Here is a 22,258-nt window from a genome sequence, read left to right as displayed (position 1 = left end):
GGGAGGGTACGGGAGCCTGAGCTCACTGAAGTCATTCCTTTGACACGCACCTCAGCTATATGGGGCCAGTATCTTGTGTTTTCCCGTCCTTCGTTTCCTCAGGACTCACCATAGGGAGTGGCTGCAGTTGGACGGCTGTTACTTGGCAGGTGTTCTTTCCTTCCTGAGTTTCTTCAGAGCTCACCAGCTCACGGTGGAGGGCTTGCAGCCACTGATGGCAGTGACATCCTTGCTTATTGATATGGCAGGAAATATTCCTGTTCTCACTTCTAACCAGACTCCAACTATGCAATGACAGAGAAGAGCAAAAGACTCCATAAAATTATCATGTCTTCCTCTTGTTAAAAGCCATTTTCACCCTCATATATTGACCTCACAATATTGCTTATCTCTTACCACAATATTTCTGCATAATGAATAACCACAAATCTTGGTGACACATAAGGGTAACCAGTGTTTTGCTTGACCGTCTGGGGTGGTCAGTCAGGCAGCTCTGTGTGGGTGCCTCACACCTCTAAGAGTTGGCTAGCTTTGGCTGGGTGACTGAGGTGACTCAGTCCAGCAGGCTGGCCCATGCATGTTCTCATGCTTGGAGGAGGAGCACAAGGGAAGGAGTGAAATCATGCAAGCCACTCTAACTTCTGTCTATGAGGCATTGCTATCATCCTACCTGCAAAATCAGTCCCCCACTCAAGCCCAGATTCAAGGAGCAGGGAAACACATTGCCTTTTTAGGGAGAGGGGCCACAAAGTAATGTGGCAAAGGGTGCTGGATGTGGGGAGGGTTTCAAATCCCACCACCATCCTGGTCTCAACTGATCTCAACTGAGATTCACTCCGTAGAGAAGAAAAACTCCCACAATAGCAACCCAACATGGTGATGAGTTACAGTCCACAAAGTCAAATCCTTGATGCCATGAATGATCTGGAAAAAGACCACTTTGTTAGAGTGCTTCCCTGGTGGCTCAGAAGGTAAAGCATTTGCCTGCAATGCAGGAGACCGGGTTCGATTCCTGGGTCAGGAAGATCCCCTGGAGAAGGGAATGGCAATCCACTCCAGCACTCTTGCCTGGAAAATCCCATGGACGGAGGAGCCTGATAGGCTACAGTCCATGGGGTCGCAAAGAGTCGGACACGACTGAGCGACCTCACTAATAAGAAATAGTTACCATAAAGTTGATTTTTTTCCCCTTGTTTGTTTTGGATTTTCAGATGAGGGTTGGGAGATAATTCTCCATGGATCTGTCTCATTTCTTCATGTCTTGTGAGCAGGGCCACTAACTGCCATTTATTCCTAGTTGTATTTCCAAGTATGTGTCTATAGCACAGAGCCTTGGAAGACAGAGTAGCTCCTGTGGAGCAGAGGGGCAGAGGGCAGATGTTTTCCTCTAGAGCAAAAGCCAGGCAGATCTCTTTATTGCCTATTATAAAATATTCAAGCTCCCCTAGCCCAGGATCTTTCAGTTATCACACAAACCACAGTATTCACAGCATTGTCCTGTTTCCCTCAGCATTGCCCCTGTGGGATTTGGGGGTGGGGTCTAGAAGTACCAACGTGGATGTGAAGCTCATGCTGCTTGAAGTGCTATGACCCAATAAAATTCTTTGTCTCTGACTCAGGATTCTTCTGCCAGCATCTAGGAAACAAGCTACTTTGTTAGTTTGTAACTAGGACAACACTCAGACACCTCATGATCCTTAACAAGTCAAGTAGCATCCTAATGGGAGAAGGCAATGGTACCCCACTCCAATACTCTTGCCTGGAAAATCCCATGGACGGAAGAGCCTGGTGGGCTACAGTCCATTGGGTTGCTAAGAGTCGGACATGACTGAGCAACTTCACTTTTCACTTTCATGCATTGGAGAAGGAAATGGCAACTCACTTCAGTGTTCTTGCCTGGAGAATCCTAGGGACGGGGCAGCCTGGTGGGCTGCCGTCTATGGGGTTGCACAAAGTCGGACACGAGTGAAGCGACTTAGCAGCAGCAGCATCCTAACAAGCTGTTCATGTATCTTGCTCCCAGGAACACCATGATCTACCAATCACAGCTATTGAGCCCTCCCTATTGGCCAGAGCACCCTGATTGCTGCCGTGGTCTTGATGCCCACTATGGCAATTCTGCCTCCTTTGCTCAGATGGTTATCTGCCACCATCTCATCTGTCATTTCAGGATTCTGTCATTTGCATTGACATGAGGGAGCTCATTTCTATGACGGCATCTGCTACTATCGAGCCTGGTCCCTCCCAAGGACACCCCCCACCAAACTTCTCTAGGATGTCAGTGCTTCCCTCATCTGTACCCTTTATTGCTTAGTGAAGGGAACATTCCCTCAGCCTTCCTGAGGAATAGAATACACTGGTGGTTCCTGTGGTCTTGCTCAATAAATATATTCTAACATTCCCACAAATCTGAACTTTCTGACCTCTTCATCAGCACAATGCCAAGGAAATTCAAACATTTCCGCCTCATTTCCTGTGGCCACTTTTGGATCCAAACTTCAAGGAGCTATCCCAGCCCTATATTAGGATCAGTCCTGGATATCCTTTTCCAGGTCATGGGACAGGGCTCCTATATCCATAAATTCTCCCCTCCAGCCTCATATTCTGCTCTTCCTACCAATTCTACCTCCTCTCTCCACCCCCATCTGATCCCTTTAAGATCCACCCCTCATGTGATCCTCGGCTCCTCAGTTCAGTTCAGTCACTCAGTCGTGTCCGACTCTTCGCGACCCCATGAATCACAGCACGCCAGGCCTCCCTGTCCATCACCAACTCCTGGAGCTCACTCAAACTCATGTCCATCGAGTCGGTGATGCCATCCAGCCATCTCATCCTCTGCCGTCCCCTTCTGCTCCTGCCCCCAACCCCTCCCAGCATCAGAGTCTTTTCCAATGAGTCAGCTCTTGGCGTGAAGTGGCCAAAGTATTAATAACTCGTCCTGCAATGTCTTTGGTGTGTAAGATTTTTACTCTTGGAGAAGGAACTGTGTGTCTCAACTCAAAGTATGCTGGAACTTAATGTTTGTTATTGTTTAGAGACAATGAAAGGAGGAGGGTCAGTCTTGAGGCACACAGATACCACGTGCATGTCCGTGCTCCTCTGCAGCGGGCGGGGCTTCAGAGGAGTGTAGTTCTCAGACCCCTGCTTCTCAGGCCCATCCATCCAAATCTCCCCACACCAAATCTCAGGGTCTTACCTTTGTTTTCTCCCTCACATGACACAAGAGATTTATTAAAGCTGTGAATTAATTTCCTTTGCAGGTCTGTTCCTCTTATAACTATTCTGGGGCCAGTTTTGAGCACATTCTACCAGAAACTTCTGGGACCTTCTGGCTTCCATATCTTACTTCTAGTTGATAGTTGGCTAATCTGAATCACTTGGTGTTTTGTTTTTTTGAGGCTCCAGGAAGTTAAAATCAGGCCAGAGCCCTAATCTTTCCATTTCCATTACCCTCAATCCAGTCAAATGTTATAACTGCCATAGAACCCAGTGTTTGACCTTTTACTTAGACCTATACAAGTAAGTCTTAGTGACTGTGACCAAGCGTGAGGGGTTATCCCTGACACACTCCAAAAGGCCATCTAGAGAGCCTGCTTTTCAGGACCACTGCTCCCAACTCTCTTAGCCGTAGCTCCCTTAAAAGCAGAGTCTAAGCCAGTGTGTCAGCTGGCTTTCTTGGGAGTGATCCCAAGGAGTAGGAGTGAGGAACCAGGGGAATAAAACTAGGAAGGAGAGAAAGCCAATAAAAGAATATGATGTATAACAGTGTTCACCTCACCCCATTCCTGTTAAACAGTGTGTAACATTCAATTGTTATGTCTTTAATATTTTGAGAAGAATATCCTTTTGGGTAATTTTGAATATTTTCAGTGACGTTTCAATTTTTTGTCTTATTTAAAATTGCTATTCTGTTTGGGATTTTTTTTCTTTCTATTTTTTGTTCACTTATTTTTAAGATCCAGAGTTGGTTTTTAAAAAACAGCTTCAACCATTTTCATAGTCACACTTACACATTACTAGTAGGATGAACACTGATACAACATTCCTAGAGAGCTTTTTGCAGTGTGTATTAGGAATTTAAAATGTTTCCATCTATTGAAATCTCTCTAAGACAAGCTGGACTTGGGATCCTGGAACAGGGTAGGTTTCAGCGAGCCTGGTTTAGGGCTCTGGGTAATGTAGGATTGACTTTTCATGGTTGTGTGTGCTCAGTCGCTTTTCATGGCCAATTTCCCCTAATTTTGTTGTTGATTTTGTTGTTGTTAGTGATGTTTCAGGGCATTAGAAGTTTTAAGCTTTTATCTGTTCAAACCTGTTGATTTTAGAAAGTCATTCTCCACCAGAAGTTAGAAAATTTCAACCATTTTTTCTTCTAGTTTTTTTTTTTCCCCAAAGTTTTGATATTGTAAAACCATATAACTCCTGCACACGTATAGAACTAGTTACTTAAAACCTGCAATAATACCACGTGCTAGAGAGGTGGTAGAGAGACTGGACCTCTCATGGGCTACTGGTGGGAATGTAAAATGGTATGGGGCCTCTAGAAAACAGGTTGTTAGTTTCTTATATAACTAAACATACAACCTGGCAATTGCATTCTTGGGCTTTATTCCAGAGAAATACAAAATTATGTTTACACAAAAACCTATATGCAACTTTATTCATAGCAGTGAAATACTGAAAGCAGCCCAAGTATCATTCAATTTCTGAGTAGGTGAACAAACTGAGGTATATCCATACAACAGAATAAATATTTTCAGCCATAAAAAGGAATAAACTATTGATGCCTGCAACCAGATGGTCCTCAAAGGCATCATTCTCAGGGGAAGGGACAATCCCAGGAGGTTGCCTGTGTAATCCTAACATTTTTGAGATGACAAAACTCTAAGACAGGGAATAGGTTAGTGCTTCTCAGGAGACAGGGATGGTGGGAGGCAGGGAGTAAAGGGTGTTGAGGAGCCTGGACGAGTAGAATGGTTGGGGATGAGTGAGAACATAAAGAGTTAACATGAAGGAGTTGTTTTGTGATGGTAGAGCAATTCTGTGCCTTGTTTATGGCGGTGCTTACATAATTCTATTCATGGGATAACAATGCATAGAAACACACATGCAAAGGCACGTTAAAAAGAATGGTGGAAACTAAGGATAGCCCATAGTCTGGTTTAACAGTAGCTTTTCATTATCAGTTTCCTGGTCTTATACTACAGCTATGAATGATGTCATAGGGAGAATCATTGGGAGAAGCTGGGTGAAAAGCTTCTACTCAGGGCTCTACTAATCTTCCAGCCTCCCATGAATCTATAGTATTTTTCAGAATAAAAGTTTGAAAAAGTAACAGTTAATCTGAAACTTATTTTATACATGGTATGAGGTGAGAATCTGAATTGATTTATATCCACATGTTTACCCAAGATCCCACTAGTCTATCTTGACAAATACTTCCCTGCCGCAGTAATTCATGGAACCTCTTACAATTTTCACTAAACTCTTAAAAATACTGAAACCTCTTGCTAAGTTACCAAATCTCTGAATCTGTGTGTTCCTCATCCAAAGTCATGCTGATTTAACTGATATGATTGTGTTTCAATAGCTGATTACACTCTTGATTCTTTCTCTCTCTAAGATGGTTTCTGAATACTTCCTATGATCCAGATATAGGACTAAGATCTTCACTTGGATTATAGTACTTAATCCTCCTGAACTCATATGAAGTAGGTTTTATGAAGTTTTTTGAGAGGTTCATGGAAATTTGGCCCTTACTCAGAATCACAAGCTAGTAAGTGGCAGAGCTAGGATTTAAGCCCAGGCCTGTAGGATTCCAAAGACTATTCTTTTAACTATTGTTACATACTGTTTCTTCTTTTAAAAAAAATTATTTCACTTGTTTATTCTTCTAGTTCAACTAACAAAATCATACAGTCATGTTCTGAATAGAAACAGGTAGTTTGGTTGTATATTCTCAAAAGTCTTAATTTTGAGAAGAGTTGACTATCAACGTTTACTCTTCCAGTGCATGGTCATGACATTCAAATCTTACATCATTCAAAACAGCTTGATTTCAAAATTAAATATTTTTGAATAGGTAATCCATGTTCATGCTACAAATGTCAAAGGTGAAAAAGAGCATACAGTGAAAGCTAAGTCTTCATTCCCACCCCAACCCACGGTTACCAATCTCTTATTTGCCGTTCTAAAAATAAATTATGGAATTATAAGTGTACATGTGAATATAGTTTATACATACACACAGAATACTTTGCACCTTGATTTTTTTTTTTTTCATTTAAAAATCTTAGACACTCTTCCCAACTAATATGTCAGGAGTTCCCTTATTCCTTCATTGCCTACATTGTTTTCCATTGAGTACAATAAAATTTATTTCACCTGCCCCTCATTGATAGACATTAAGGCTTTCAGTTTTTTTCCTATTATAAATAATGCTATAAAGAACATCCTTGAACATACTTTATTTCACATATGTGCAAGAATGGCTGTATATTAAGGCCCTAAGAGTGAAATTTCTGGTTCAGTTATATGCAATTTGAATAGTGCTTTCCAATGAACTTTTAGAAACTTGAACAAATCTACATTACCACCAAGAAGAGAGTGCCTGCTTTTCCAGAGCCCTTATCAAATTTTTTATCTTTGCCAATCTAAGTGAAAATAGTATTTTATTAAAGTTTTAGTTTGCCTTTCTCATAATACAAATAAGAGTGAGCCTGAGCTGCCAGTCATTACTGATTTGTAAGAGCTTTTATATATTAGAGGATATTACCTTTTGCTTGTAATTTTAATTGCATTTTCCCCTGTATTTTGTATTTTTTTTTTTAATTTTTAAACTTTGCTTATGCAGAGGATTCACCATGCAGAAATTTTCAAGTAGTCAAAACTGCCGATCTTGTTTTTTATGGTTTCAAAGACTTGTGTCATATTTAAGCCTTCTGTACTCCTATATTATAAAATTAAAAGTCATCTATATTTCTTCTAGTAATTGTATGGTTCTTTTAAGCCTTTCGTTTATCTAGAGTTTATTTTGTCTTTGTTTGGGTGACTACCCAGTTATTTCAACATCTTTTTTAAAGTGAGCCTGTTTTCTTTCCTGATTTGAAATGCCAACTTAGTCCCTTACACTAAATTTCTGTTTGTACTTGAGTCCATTTGTGGACTTTCAAGACTGTGTTATTAAACATTCTGACTATTCATATGTCAGTACCACACAGTTCTGCTTATTATATTTTGATAACATGTTTTATTATCAGATAAAGCTTATGTCTTCACCACTTTGCTTTTTCAAAATAATGAGCTTATTCATTGTTAATTTTACTGTGATGCTAGACCAGGCCTCAGGGCTCCAGCCAGCTTATATATTCTTTCCAGGCCCAGTCCCGAGTCAGGGTCTCTATGCACATTTTCGTGCACATTTAGAAGACTATTTAGCAATACTGTGAGCCCCCTTTACCCATCCCCCTCTGGCAGGGGCTTCCCTAAAGGCCTCTACCAAGTCCTTGAGGGATTCACCTCCCAGGATCAAACACAGCACTTGAAGTACTTCTCTGGTTGAAGTTCTCAGAATGAGTTCTGAGGTTTGATGTTTTTCTCCAACTAATGTCAAATAGCAGGCCTGTAATTTTCCCAAATTTAAGAGCATTTTCCCCTGGCTTCCTGGCTGGCTCAGACTTGCAAAAATATTCTCGATTTCAACCTCACTTCCCCTCACATTGTGCAAGACAGTGTGTGGCAAAGACTTAGAATATAAAATGTTTCTGACATTTTCACTCTGTGACTTGCCAATTTTTCATTTGATTCTTTTTCCTTTTTATAAAGACAAATTAGAAAGCAATTGCTCCATAACCTTTGGCTTTGTTATTTCTTTCTCCTTGGTGCTACCCAGTTCTATTTCCTTGTCTATCCCTCTTCTCTATTGATTTTGGATGGTTTGGTGTTTGCCTTTGGGCTTTGCAAAGAGAGTCATTGATTTTGAGTAGATCTACAAACATTGGGAGCTTTTGGTGACACAGCCAATCTTAGTGTTGCTACTAAAGGCACTAGACATTGCCTTGCAAGTGAGTTTTTTGTCTTAGTGCATGATTATGGAAATAAAGACTGCTGACAGTTTTTGGCAAACACCTTGAGAGTTACCATCTGTCCATTCATGACAACAAGAACCAGGAGGACCCTGTTGAATATCCTACTGAACCACTGATGGCAAATGTGTCTTCAGTTTCATCTCTAAGAAAAATGGGATATACTGTAATGGAGAGAGAATTTTGGATGGGGAAGCAGGAGAATCTCATCTCAATGCACTCTAGCTATTTGAAATTCCTCACCAGACTCTGGAGAAAAAGGCTAATGAATAACTCACAAGTAGGAGATTGTATCATACAGACCCTTCTAGATGGTTCCTAAATGATAAGGGGTAAGGATAATCTAAATCATGAAGACTACCTTTCTTTTAAGGCTTCTCAGGTGGCTCAGTGGTGAAGAATCCACCTGCCAATGCAGGTTTGATCACTGGGTCAGGAAGATCCCCTGGAGAAAGGAATGGCAACCCACTCCAGTATTCTTGTCTGGGAAATTGCATGGACAGAGGAGCCTGGCGGGCTATAGCCCATGGGATCACAAAGGAGTTGGATACAACTTAGCGACTAAACAACAACAACACTTTTCTTTTACTTTTCTTCATCACAAATCATCCCCCAGATTTTTACCTGGTCTCTTGCATACAGCACATGAGAAATTAACAGCCAAAAGGCAAGCAGTGGAAAAGAGTGAAGGAAAAAATTTAAGTCATCCTCAGACTGGAGGACTAGATACTAAACAGTTGCAAGTTGCCTCTAAATATACAGCAAGGATGATGGTGTGGGATGAACTCAGCCAGCTCCCAGTGCCATAGATGGTGCTATGAGGGTGACCAGAAGGAAGCCTTGGCCCAGGAGCTGATGTGCTTGATGCTGTCATACGTGGATCCTGCCTGGCTGACCTGCCCAGCCAAGTGTTCTGTCCCCATCAGGGGCTCTGCCTCTGGAGAGGTAAAGAGCTGTGTGCTTCATATAACGTGCTTAGGGATTCGTGGGTTACAATATGGTGATGCTCCAAGGTAAAGGGAGTATTTCAAAATAAGAAATGCACCTTCCCTGTGATTCAGTAACTCCTGGCTGAAAGCCTGTGAGGACATTAATTTGAAAACACAGATTTTTTTCATTAATTTGAAAAAGTGCATTTTGCAGTTGCTTGGGCTGCTGTGCAAAATTTGTCCCCCTGAAATCAGCAGTAAATGCTATGGTTCTCATGAAAGGGGTCATTTTAATGGCAACTAAAGAAAGAGCTCACAGATGTGGTGACGGTGAAGCAACGGGTGGCTGCATAGTTGGAGCTGGGGTGATGGCTCACTGGTTTGTGAACGGATTCACCTGCCAGTCAAGCAGGACTGTGTCCAGGACAAACCTTTGAAGGGACAATGAAGAAATGGCTCATGAACACTCACCAGTTTCTTCCCAGGCTGAGTCATCCTTGGTTCTTTCGTGCCTCGGATCTTCCTGGATATTCAGGGAAGCAGGGGTCCTGTGTCTATCTAGAATTCAGAAGTCTTTCTGAGGTCATCTTAGTCCTGATTTTCATGTGATGGGTCATCCTCGCATTGGTGAGCCACTGTATGTTGGGTCAGCTTTCTAGCCACACCTGTCCCTTCCTTGACCAGCCCAGACCTGACTCCTCACATCCCACCCCTTACAGTAGTATGTGCACTGGGGGTGGGCCGGGTGGGAGCCGAACAGGCATCCTTTCTCCCCTGGTTGAGTGCATCTGCAGGCAGCCAAGGAGAGAGCCTGCTTACACCACACCTCGGTTTTCCTTACCCAGCTCTCCTCCATCTTGATGAAATGACTCACTCACATTTACTCCTGGTGGAGTATCTGGAATCTCATAACCTCCTAGCCTTCATTCCAGCTTGTTATCTTCCACAATGTTGCCTCACCCAATATTTGGAATAGAAAAACACACGCAATGTGACAGCTTGGATATGAACTCAGTTCAGGGGAAAAAAACCAGTCATCTTTAATCTGATAAAAGATACCTAACAGAATCCTACTGGGAATGGGGCAGGACATAATGGAATATTACCCAGCAATGAAAATAAATGAATTACAGCTATGCAAAAAAAATAGGTAAGTCATAGAAACAATGTTGAGTAAATAAAATATAATTCCCAGAACCTACATGTATAATAATATAGCAAATTTATAAAAATAAAATCTAGCTAAAATGAGCTAGATAGATATTTTACTAGTTGTTGTTATTCAGTTGCTAAATCATGTCTGACCCTTTGCAACCCCATGAACTGCAGCATGCCAGTCTTCCCTGTCCTTCACTATCTCCCAGAATTTGCTCAAATTCATGTTTGAGTCAGTGATGCCATCCAAGCATCTCAGCCTTCTCCTCCTGCCTTCAGTCTTTCCCAGCATCAGGGTCTTTTCCAATGAGTTGGCTCTTCACATCAGGTGGCCAAAGTATTGGAGATTCAGCATCAGTCAGGGTTGATTTCCTTTAAGACTGACTGGTTTGATCTCCTTGAAGTCCAAAGGACTCTCAAGAGTCTTCTCCAGCACCACAGTTCAAAAGTATCGGTTCTTTGGCACTCAGCCTAGTACATATGTATAAAACGTTATGTATGTGTATTCATTTCCTCTGGCTGTTGTAACAAATTACCACAAACTCGATGGTTTACAATAACAGATTATCATTTTCTCACAGTCCTGGAGGCCAGAAGTCTGAAATCAGTCTCTCTGGTCTAAAATCAGGGTGTCAGCAGGGCTCTGCTTCCTCTGATGGCCCTAGGGAAGATATGGTTCCTTGCTTACCCAGCTTCTTATGGCTGCCAGTATCCCTTAGCCACATCACTCCAATGTCTCTCTCCAAGGTCACACTGCTTTCTCCTCTCCTACAGTCAAAGCTCTCTCTCACCTTCATTCTATCAGGACACTTGTGATTGTATCCAGGGCCAACCTGGATAATCCCAGCTGATCTCCCCATCTCAAGATCCTTAATTTAACCATGTTGGGAAAGTCTTTACCATATAAGATAACAATCACAGATTAGGATATCTTGGGGGTTCATTATTTAGCCTACCACTATTATATATATCAGAGAAGGCAATGGCACCCCACTCCAGTACTCTTGCCTGGAAAATCCCATGGATGGAAGAGCCTGGTAGGCTGAAGTCCATGGGGTCGCTAGAAGTCGGACACGACTGAGCAATTTCACTTTCACTTTTCACTTTCATGCATTGGAGAAGGAAATGGCAACCCACTCCAGTGTTCTTGCCTGGAGAATCCCAGGGACAGGGGAGCCTGGTGGACTGCCATCTCTGGGGTCGCACAGAGTCAGACATGACTGAAGCAACTTAGCAGCAGCAGCATTATATATATAATATATAATAATATTATATATTACATATGTGTGTATAGTTTCTTCCTAGAATGATAAATATTAATACTAAATTCAGAAAAGTGGTGCTGGGACAGGATTGTCCAGTCTGGTAAGAGCTGATTCTGTCCGTCTCTGCCTAGCTCCACACTCAGTTACTTCAGCTTGGCATCTTGCAATCAGTCATGTGGAAGTATTTACATCCCAGAAATGAATAAGCACTGAAGATTAGAGCTTTCCCCCCAGAGAACTGGTATATACTGTCGGGATACAATTACTCTTTTGGTGGGGAAGGCAAAGGAGTGGAATTGGATACGGTAATGCTCTAGTTTTTAAATTGGGTAGTGTGCGAACAGATGTTTGCCCTGTTGTCATGTTTTGAACATGTATCTGTGTGTGTGTGTGTACACACACCTATGTAGAATATTGAATTTATAAATAAATTCAGGAGGAAAAAATGGAAGGTAGTAAGAAGCTTCTGATCTTTCAAAAAAGAAAGAAACCTATACAATTACTGGCAAGGAGGTGAAGATATTGGATTTTAGTGATTCCCATTACTAGTGGGAGTATAAAATAGTACAGCCACTCTGGAAAATAGTATGGCAATTTCATGGAAAACTAAATACTCTCTTAACATACAACCCAGCAATTGTGGTCCTGGAAATTTATCCCAGAGAAATGAAAATTTGTGTCCACATAAATTCTGGACACAATGATCATAGTAGCTTCATTGGAAATAGCTAAAATGGCCATTTCATACTCCAAAAAATTGGTAACAATCAAAATGCCCTTCAATAGGTTACTGGTTAAATGTACTATTGTGTTTAATTATTGATAAATACAAAGACTTGGGTGGACCTCAGAGCTATTGTGATGAGTGAAAAAAAATCCAGTCATAAAATGTCACATATGTGGCAGCCTGGATGGAAGGGTTGCTTGGGGGAGAATGGATGCACAGGTATGTATGGCTGAGTCCCTGTGCTGTCTGCCTGAAACTCTCACCACACTGTTAATCAGCTATACCCCAATACAAAATAAAACGTGTTTTTTAAAACATCACATATTGTAAGAATCTATTTTATTCTCACAATGACAAAATTGTAGAGAACATATAGTGGTTGCAAGAGGTTAGGAATGGTGGGGAGAGAGAGGTAGTGAGACTGTAACAGAGTAGGAGGAAGAGAAGAGGTGGGTAGCCAGAGGGAGGTCTTTGTAGTAGTGGGATATTCAGTATCTTGATTGTTTTGATGGCCTCATAAATCCATGTATATGTTACAATGGAATGAAACTGTATATATATATACACATATATGAGTGTGTGTGTGTGCTAAGTCGCTTCAGTCGTGTCTGACTCTTTATGACCCCATCAACTGTAGCCCACCAGGCTCCTCTGTCCCTGGGATTCCCCAGGCAAGAATATTGGAAGGCGTTGCCATGCCCTCCTCCAGGGGATATATATCGATACACACACACATATACATATGCATTGTATTAATGTAATTTTCATGATTCTGCTACCATAATTACCTAAGATGTAGCCATTGAGAGAAACCAGATGACATAGAACCTCTTTTATTCTATCTTTGCAACTTCCTGTGAACCTATAATTAAATTCATAAAAACTTACTAAAGGTAAAAGAAATTTAAATATTTTCAAAAGAAAAAAGTGAAAAGTCGCCATTAATTTTATGCCTTCCCCCGAAAACTCAGCTCAAAACCTAACTTCTTTGCTGTGTGCGTGCTAAGTCACTTTGGTCATGTCCGACTCTTTGTGACCCTGTGGACTGTAGCCCACCAGGCTCCTCCATCCATGGGATACTCCAGGCAAGAATACTGGAGTGGCTTGCCATTTCCTTCTCCAGGGGATCTTCCTGACCCCAGCAATTGAACATACATCTCTTGTGACTCCTGCATTGCAGGCAATTCTTTACCACTGAGCCACTGGGGTTTTCCCCAAATCACCCTTCAGACTAGGGTGAGTTCCAAATCAGAGCATCCACACCACGTCACCACTGAACACCCCTCCTCCCTACATGATCTCTTTCTTCTGAGAGCCATCATTTAAGATGCCTTTCATATGTTTCTCCATGTCTCTGCTATTTTTATATAACCTCTCTCTGGCTCCCTTCATCATGCCTTATCTTGAGCAAGCACCACCGCCCCCCACCCCAATCACCCTAGGACAATCTCTTCATCAGCGTGGGCAACAAACACAAAGGTTCTTCCTTATCCTGACCTGCAGGAAGTTTCCTCCTGCAACCTGCTTTTAAATCTCTGTCCCAGCCTGCCTCAATACCCTTTATCACACTGACCACTGGGGAGCAGGTTGAAAGTATTTTCTGACAAAAGTAGCTCACTGAGGTGTATTTCCTCCACTTTTATTATTACATTCTCATTTTCCCTATCCAGCAGGTCAATAATTATTTTTTTCTCTTTTCTTGCAATAAATAAAAATTCCAGCCAGGATCAATAGCATCCCTGAATAGGCCAGAAAATTTCAACTTTGATAAACCAGGAGGTAATTAATGGAGGAAGGACTTTCTGATCACGGGCTCTCAGCTTATAAAGAATCAGACTCTTGGAGAAGGAGAGCTTGCAACCGTCACACATCATGGGGGTGAGTCCTGGGACCAGGGAAACTTCAGCCTGCAATATTCCTCCCGCCATTCTTCCCTCAGTCATTTCTGCAGATTCCTGCTGGGAACAACAGCTATTGATGCGGTTTCAACGTCCTGCCTCCAAATTTTTTTCTTTTTGTAAATTCATTTTTTGGTCTACATGCACAAAATTAAATTGTATCACAAGATTTCTAAAGGAAAACAACACTCCTCCTCTTTCCACTCCAGTCCCATTTCCCAGAGGTGACAATTTTGAATTTTTTCAGTGGTTTTTCCTGATATTTGAAATACATACACTGCTCTCATAGGCATATCAGTTTTAGACATACCCACAATATCTGTTGACTTTTTAACCAATGGGGATTGAACTTTTCTTTCACTACCATCCCTCCTTCCCCTCCCCCAATACATTATAAATTTTTTTAATGTAATTGACATTTAGTTTGTAAATTTTTTTAAATTGGAGCATAATTGCTTTACAATGTATTAGTTTCTGCTGTGCAACAAAGTGAATCAGCTATATGTGTGTGTGTGTGTGTATATATATCTCTCCCCTCCCTCTTGTGGGGAGCCTCCCGCTTCTCACATCCCACCCTTCTAAGTCATCACAGAGCACCCAGCTGAGCTCCCTCTGCTATATGGCAGCTTCCCACTAGCTATCTTTGTTATACATGGTAGTATATATATGTCAAATGCTGCTCTCTCAGCTCATCCCACCCTCTTCTTCCCCCACTGTGTCCACGTTCATTTTCTATGTCTGTGTGTCTGTTCCTTCCCTGAAAATAGGTTCATCAGTATCATCTTTCTAGATGCCATATGTAGGCATTAATATATTTCTTTTTCTCTTTCTGACTTACTTTACTCTGTATGACAGACTCTAGTTCCACCCATACCACTACAGATGACCCAGTTTTGTTCCTTTTTATGGATGAGTAGTATTTCATTGTATACATATACCATATCTCCTTTATCCATTCATCTGTTGATGGAGACATTTAGTTTTTATATTTTTACGTTCTCAGCCAAGCTATGTAGTATAAGGTAATTATATTTCTTATCTTTTATAATTTTTGCCTTATCTGTAGTTATTTGCCTTTCCTTTTTCTTAGTCTTGTAAATACTTCTCTGAATCTTTCTAAACTCTCCCACAAAACTGTCATAAATCCCTCTTAAAACAATTTTTCTCATGGTAAAGACGGGTTGTTCTAATCAGATTTTTTTTTTTAATCTGAAGATTAGCTTTTGGGAGTCTGAAGGGTTTCTCCCCTGATGTGGGCTGGCTGCTTTCTAGGCCTGCTGAACAACAATTATTCTCGGACTGCCCTGCACTGCTCTTATATTAGGTCCTGGACCAGCTGGATTCTTTGAGGAGGAGACACTAAGACTGAGTTAAGTGATTTATTGAGGAGTAATACCTGCACAAGGAGAGGCAAGAGTAGGCTGGACAGGAGAGCGGCCACATGGTGTTGCGGACCCAGCAACGAGCCCACCAGCCCCTCGAGGAGCTGCAGTGCAGTCCCCCTTGAGAGGCCCCGTGGCAGCAGAAAGGACGAGGTCCTGTTACCATCTTGCTCAGTCAGTGACCAGGGGCCACCTCAAGAAGAATGTAACCTTGGCTCAAAGCTGAAGCATAACCCAAAGGCTACCAGAGAGAGGCTGTCAGCTAACCACCCTCCTTTCAGCTGAGCAGTAAGTCATTTCCTGAAGAGAGTCTGAGCAGCACATTTCCAGGTCTGCACTGACCCTGTTTTCTGAATCCCACATCTTCCTCTTTCTTATTTCACTCCCTCACTCATTTTGTTGGAGAACACTCTCGTACTTCCTCAGAACACTCAGAATGTAAAGTTTTTGAAAATTAGAATGTTTAAAATGTCATTGTCCTACACTTGGACTTGATAATTTGGTTAGGTACAGAATTCCACACCCCTTTGCCTGATAATTCTGAAGTAAATGTAAGCTGATAACTGTTCTACTGACGTCTAGATTCTGAAGTTGTTGATAAATCTGATGCCCTTGTGTTTCCCACTCCTTGTATTCTTACTTTTTTTTTTTTTTTACCAACTTTTTTTCTCTCTCTGGAAATTTTAGAATTTTTATTCCCAGTGTAATTCCCACTGCAATTTAAAATGATGTGACTTGGTGAACCTTTTTTATTCATTAGGTTGAGCACATAATGGGCATGTTGAATCTGGAGAATAATGCCATTATACACTGATAAGTTTTTTAAAACTATCTATTAAATAATTTTCTTTGCTTATTTTTTTCTCTTCTCTCTTCCTTGAGCATGTTAGTTAGAGGTAGAGCTTTCTGGATTTATCCTTTTTTAAATCTTTTCTCTCTTACTACCTATCTTTTGTCTTTTTTCATCAACTCTCTAAAAGCGATTTTATCTTCCAATTTGTCCATTGAATTTTTAATTATAGCTGTCATGGCTTTTATTTTCAAAGGTCTTTTAAAAAAAAAAAAATCCTCTGACTATTCCTTTATAACATCCAGTTCCTGTTTCATAGACACAACATCTCCCATTTCTCTGAGGATGTTAGGAGTTTTGTTTCTTTTTAAAATTCTTGGTACTATCTCAATTTCCTCTAAGTTCCTTTCTTTCTTTTTCCCCCCTTTGTATATTTTGTTCTCTTTCAGGTTGGAGGTTTTCCGCACGTATCTGATGATCGTTAGTTATCTGATCAGGTTTAAGAGTGAGATACTGCAGAGCTCACTGAAAGGTACAAAGGTGAGGCTTGTTACACGTGAGGTTCCACTCTGGGGAGATCAGGCGGCAGGCTGGTTGTGGCAGGCAGAATCTTCTAGCTGTGGCATGTGGGAGCTGGTTCCCTGACTAGGGATGGAACCCAGGCCCTCTGAATTGGGAGCTTGGAGTCTTAGCCACCGGGCTACCAGGGAAGTCCCCGGACACCGATTTTTCTTAAGCCTCTGCTTTCAATAATACATCTCCTTCCCATCCTCCCCTAAGATCTAAGATGTGCTGATATCCCAGAATGGGTAACTTCTTATGTTTACATTTTCCAGAGAATAAATATCTAGCTTCTAAACTAGAGGGTGGCGGTAAGAGGTAGCTGCCTACTGGGTGGGGGAGGGAAAGGATGGGGCTATAAATGCTCTTTACACAGCTGTCAGCTACTCCTCTGTTTTCATTTCCATTCTTAACTGACACCTTCCGTGATACGGAACACTCCAGTTCCGGAGACTTTCCAGGGCTCTGTGGTGTGAACGGGCCTGCTCCTCGCTGTGTCTCTCTCTGCCAGCACCTTCTTACATTTCAGCTTTCTCAGTCCTGCTGTATCAGTCACTTCTATGTCCACTTCTTCCAAAATTCTTACACCTTTAAGTGGCTGTCATCTTCTTTAATTTGGAATATATATATGTATTTGCCAAATATATCTTTACTAGTGCTTTTTCAGACAGAAGAGAGAAAAATGTGTGTATTTAATGTACCATGCTTAATTGAACACTCCTGACATGAGTTTCCAGTGGGTTTACAGGAAGACCACACTAATTTCCCTTTAACTTTATTCCAATTCTCGCAGACGTTTGTGCATCCTTATGACACATTTAGGAGAAACTGCAGTCCCAGTGTCCCATGACCATCTGACCATGTTGTTTCCTTGATCGTCCGGACGTCACACAGTGTGCTTCAAGCAGTGTGCGTGTCAGGCCCAACTCTGGTTCAGTTATTTCCCCTGCTCTTTTGGAATGTACTCTGCCATGACTTTGTTTGTGATTCATTTTTAAGCTTTGGTATTAAGGGCGGAATGGGTAGAATAGGACTGAACACTGTAATATCATAACTTCCCAGTAGAAATTCACATCAGAAGTCCCCAGATTTTTAAACCCAAAGGCTGAGGGTTGGCTGCCTAGAGAGAGTAAATGTTTTCACAAAAGGAAAAGAATGATTGTTTACAAGCATAAAACTGTATTATCTACCACTTCTAAGAGGCATAAAATTGCTCAGGGTGAAAAGGACATGAAACACTGTCCAATCCAGCCACTCGTACAGGGTTTAGAACCCCTCACACCCCACCATCCCCGTCAGCCCGTAAAAGGAGGGTGGAAACTGGGCTTGAACTCTTCTGGTGATGAAAATTGACTCTTCCTTTAAACAAACCTTGCGCAGCTCTAACTGTTCTGACTTTTGCTATCTGCCCCTTATTGAGCACCAATTATGAGCCTCGTTCTCTGCCATGAGCTTTATGAATATCTCATTTAATCCTCACCATAGCCCTGGAAGTGTTATCATTCCCATTTTGCAATTCAGAAAACTCAGGTAGACTGTTGGCCTAAGATCCCGCAGCTAGTGAGTGGCAGGGCCAGCAGAACAGTAGGCTCTCTGGTTGTAACTCCTCATTTTCCCTACTGGTTCTTCCTTTTGTCAAGCCCCAAATGCTCACTCTCAATAGCTTTCACCCATTGGGGCTATTTCTGTCCCTTGGGAGTGTGGAGGGAAAAACCTAACTTCTCTTCCACATGAGCACTCTTCAGGTATTTCAAGGTATTTATCTGATGTCCTTTCCACTCTAGGCTAAACCTTTCTCTAAAATAAAAAAGAAGAAGATGATGATGATTATAAGAAAGAGCAATATATGTTTTAAAGGTATTAAATGTATTTTACCCTTTAGTTTTTGAGTTCTTTGTCTATTTGTGATGCTGAAGGGCTACTGGTTCAGCCTCATAAGAAGGCATAAGTTGGATCTCTTCAGTGTGTAGTTGGAAAAGTTGCTACTTAGATAACAGTGATGACTCTTCCCCAAACTGATGGTTATGAAGGGCCATGATGGGCCTATAAATGCTGCATGCATATGTGCCTAGTTGTATCTGACTCTGCGACCCCCCTGGACTGTAGCCCACCAGGCTCCTCTGTCCATAGAGTTTCCCAGGCAAGAATACTGGAATGGGTGGCCATTTACTTCTCCAAGGGATCTTCCCGCCCCCTCCAGGGATCGAACCTGCATCTCTTGTATCTCCTGCATTGGCAGCTGGATTCTTTGCCACAGTGCCACCTGGGAAGCCCCCCTATATTAGCTGGAAACATCTAATACATCAACCTCTGAAGTTGCACCAATCATAGCGGGATTCCCTTGGGAGGAGACCCAGATGAGTCTGGAGCAGTATTCACTGCTTACTAAAGGGGTTCTTAAATGGTTTTGTTGTGCACCCTAAAGTAACTTCAGATTATAAACTGACATTGGACCCATGCCCATATAAATTCCACCAGATAGCCTGATTCCTTGGTTGCAAGTAGGTTTGTTTTATGCTGCTGTTGCCCATATTTGCCTGATCATAAGTCCCTGGGGAGCTTATTTAAACTACAGCGTTCTGGACATCACCCCAGACCTCCTGAGTCAGAATCTGCAGGGGAAGGATCTGCAGTTTTAATAGGTCTTTCTAAGGGATCCTCATCATTACCAAGTTTGGAAAACGCTGTTCTGAGGAGCGCACTGCCTAAAATTCCATTCCTTGTCTAAAATTTGGAGAAGAAAAAGAATTGAAAGAAAATTATGAGGGTTAATTTTATGTGTCAAATTGGCTGAGCCACCATGCCCAGATATGTGGTCCAGCATTTTTCTGGATGTTTCTTTGTGAGTATTTTGGGATGAGATTAACATTTGGATCAGTTGACTTTGAGTAAAACAGAGTGCTCTCGGTAACATAGGTGGGCCTCACCCAATCAGCCAAAGGCCTCAATAGAACAAAAACTGATTTCCCTACCATGCATGCTAAGTCACTTCAGTCGTGTCTGACTCCTTGTGACCCTATGGACTGTAGCCCACCAGGCTCCTCTGTCCATGGGATTCTCTAGGCAAGAATACTGGAGTGGGTTGACATTTCCTTCTCCAGGGGGTCGTCCTAACCCAGGGATCAAATCCACATCTCTTCTGTCTCCTGCATTGGCAGGTGAGTTCTTTGTTAGTGCCACCTGTGAAGCCTGGTCTCCCCAGAGCAAGAGTGAATTCTGCAGCGGATGGCCTTTGAACTTGAACCTCAGGAAGGCTCTTCCCTGAGAGGGGTGGTAGACTACTTGAGAAGAGAAGAAATGAAGACAGCTGTAGTATTCTTTGAAGGGGCAAGGGGGATTGAAAGGTAATTGTTGCTTAATGGGGGCTTCCCTGCTGGCTCAATGGTAAAGAATCTGCCTGCAGTGCAGGAGTTACAAGAGACACAAGTTTGATCCCTGGGTGGAGAAGATCCCCTGGGGAAGGAAATGGCAACCCACTCCAGTATTCTTGCCTGGGAAATCCCATGGACAGAAGAGCCTGGTGAGCTGCAGTATATGGGGTCGCAAGAGTCAAACATGACTTAGCGACTAAACCATCAAGTCGCTTTATGAGAGAACAAAAGAGCTGTAATAACCTTGCTGTGACAACAACCGGTAACAAATACTTTTGGAAAGCAGCAGGAGTAGAGACTGAGGCCTGTTTTTAATACTAGATTTGTTTTGACATCAAACTAACTGAGGTATTATTTACACACAATAAAACTCACCCCTTTAAAGTAGAACATTGGATGGATTTTGATGAATGTATAAACTCATGCAACCACCATAAGAATCAAGATGCAGGATATTTCCATTACTTCAAGAGTTCCCTTGAACTCCTCTTTAGCCAGTTCCCTCTGCCACCCCTGGCTCCTGGCAACAACTGATTTATTTTCTGTTGGTATGGTTTTGTTTCTAGAATTCCATGTAAATAGAATCATATGGAATGTGGTTTTCTGTGTCTGGCTTCTTTTATTTAGCATGATGCTTTCAAGATTCATCTAATCCTACTGTGTCTATTGGAGAAGGCGATGGCACCCCACTCCAGTACTCTTGCCTGGAAAATCCCACGGGCGGAGGAGCCTGGTAGGCTGCAGTCCATGGGGTCGCGAAGAGTTGGACACGACTGAGTGACTTCACTTTCACTTTTCACTTTCATTCATTGGAGGAGGAAATGGCAACCCACTCCAGTGTTCTTGCCTGGAGAATCCCAGGGACAGGGGAGCCTGGTGGGCTGCGGTCTATGGGGTCACACAGAGCCAGACACGACTGAAGTGACTTAGCAACAACAACAACTGTGTCTATCGATAGGTTTTCCTTTCTATTGCTGTTCCATTGTATGGATATACCACAGTTTATCCATTCGCCAGTTAATAGACATTTAGGTTGCTTCCAGTTTGGGGCTATTATGAATGATGCTGCTGTGAGTACTCCTACTTAGGTCTTGGTACAGAAATGTTTTCATGTCTTTTGGGTAAACAGCCAGGAGTGAGATTGTGGCAGCACATGTTAAGTGCGGGTTTACCTTTACAGAAATTGACGAACTATTTTTCAACGGCTGTACTATTTTGCATTTGCAACCGCAACGAGGTACTCAGGCTTTTTTGATAAAGACATGATGGAGACATGATATACGATAATTTGCTGCAGACAGATCTACAAACACCTTTCTGTTTTTTCATCAGCAGAGACAAAGAATTCACTTTGTAGAATGCACTGAACTTGGAATCAGACTGAGAGGGGTTGGTTACTGGATTCAACAATATTATTCCTCTAACTCTGGAAAAGTCACTCCATCTCCTTCATCTATAAAATAGAAACAGTAATAGTTCCTCTCTGCTTAGGCATGTTGGAGGATTAAATGAGAGAAAACACACGATGTACTTAATATAGAACCTGGTACCTAAAAAGCAATTAGTACAGCTTACCCCCATTACTCTCATATCTTCTTTGAAATAGTATTTGTTGCACCTGGGTTTAACTATATGAGAACATGGACTATGGATTTGACTTCTTTGGAATTTCTTGTGGGTAATAATTTAGAATTCAAGAAAATCATAGGAAGCCAACACAGATGTTTTGTCATTGAAAGAAGGTATTTTCCTGGCATGAAAAATGAACAAGTCTTTTTATGTCCTGTCAAAACTTTCTGACTTCAGTTTCCTAATCTGCAAAACAGGGATAATAATTCTTGCCCTGCTTCTCATGGGTTTGATGTGGAGATCAAAGGAAAAACTGAACATTAGAAAGTGTTAAGTGACAAAGAAATATTTGCCACCAGTGATGTTTTAGAAGAAAACTTTCATGAGAGATGATTTAGTTAGAAATAGAGAATGGTATCCTTTAAAAATGTTTCCTCTTTCCAATGTTACGCTGGAAAAAATAAACTATTAGGGGGAAATTGCAACAATAATGCTCTTATAGTGAAACTTGTAGGAAATTGGTACAA

This window comes from Bos indicus x Bos taurus, chromosome 10 (genome assembly GCF_003369695.1).
Source record: "Bos indicus x Bos taurus breed Angus x Brahman F1 hybrid chromosome 10, Bos_hybrid_MaternalHap_v2.0, whole genome shotgun sequence".
NCBI classification, from domain to species: Eukaryota; Metazoa; Chordata; class Mammalia; order Artiodactyla; family Bovidae; genus Bos; species Bos indicus x Bos taurus.
Note: the sequence above shows the minus strand (reverse complement) of the source record.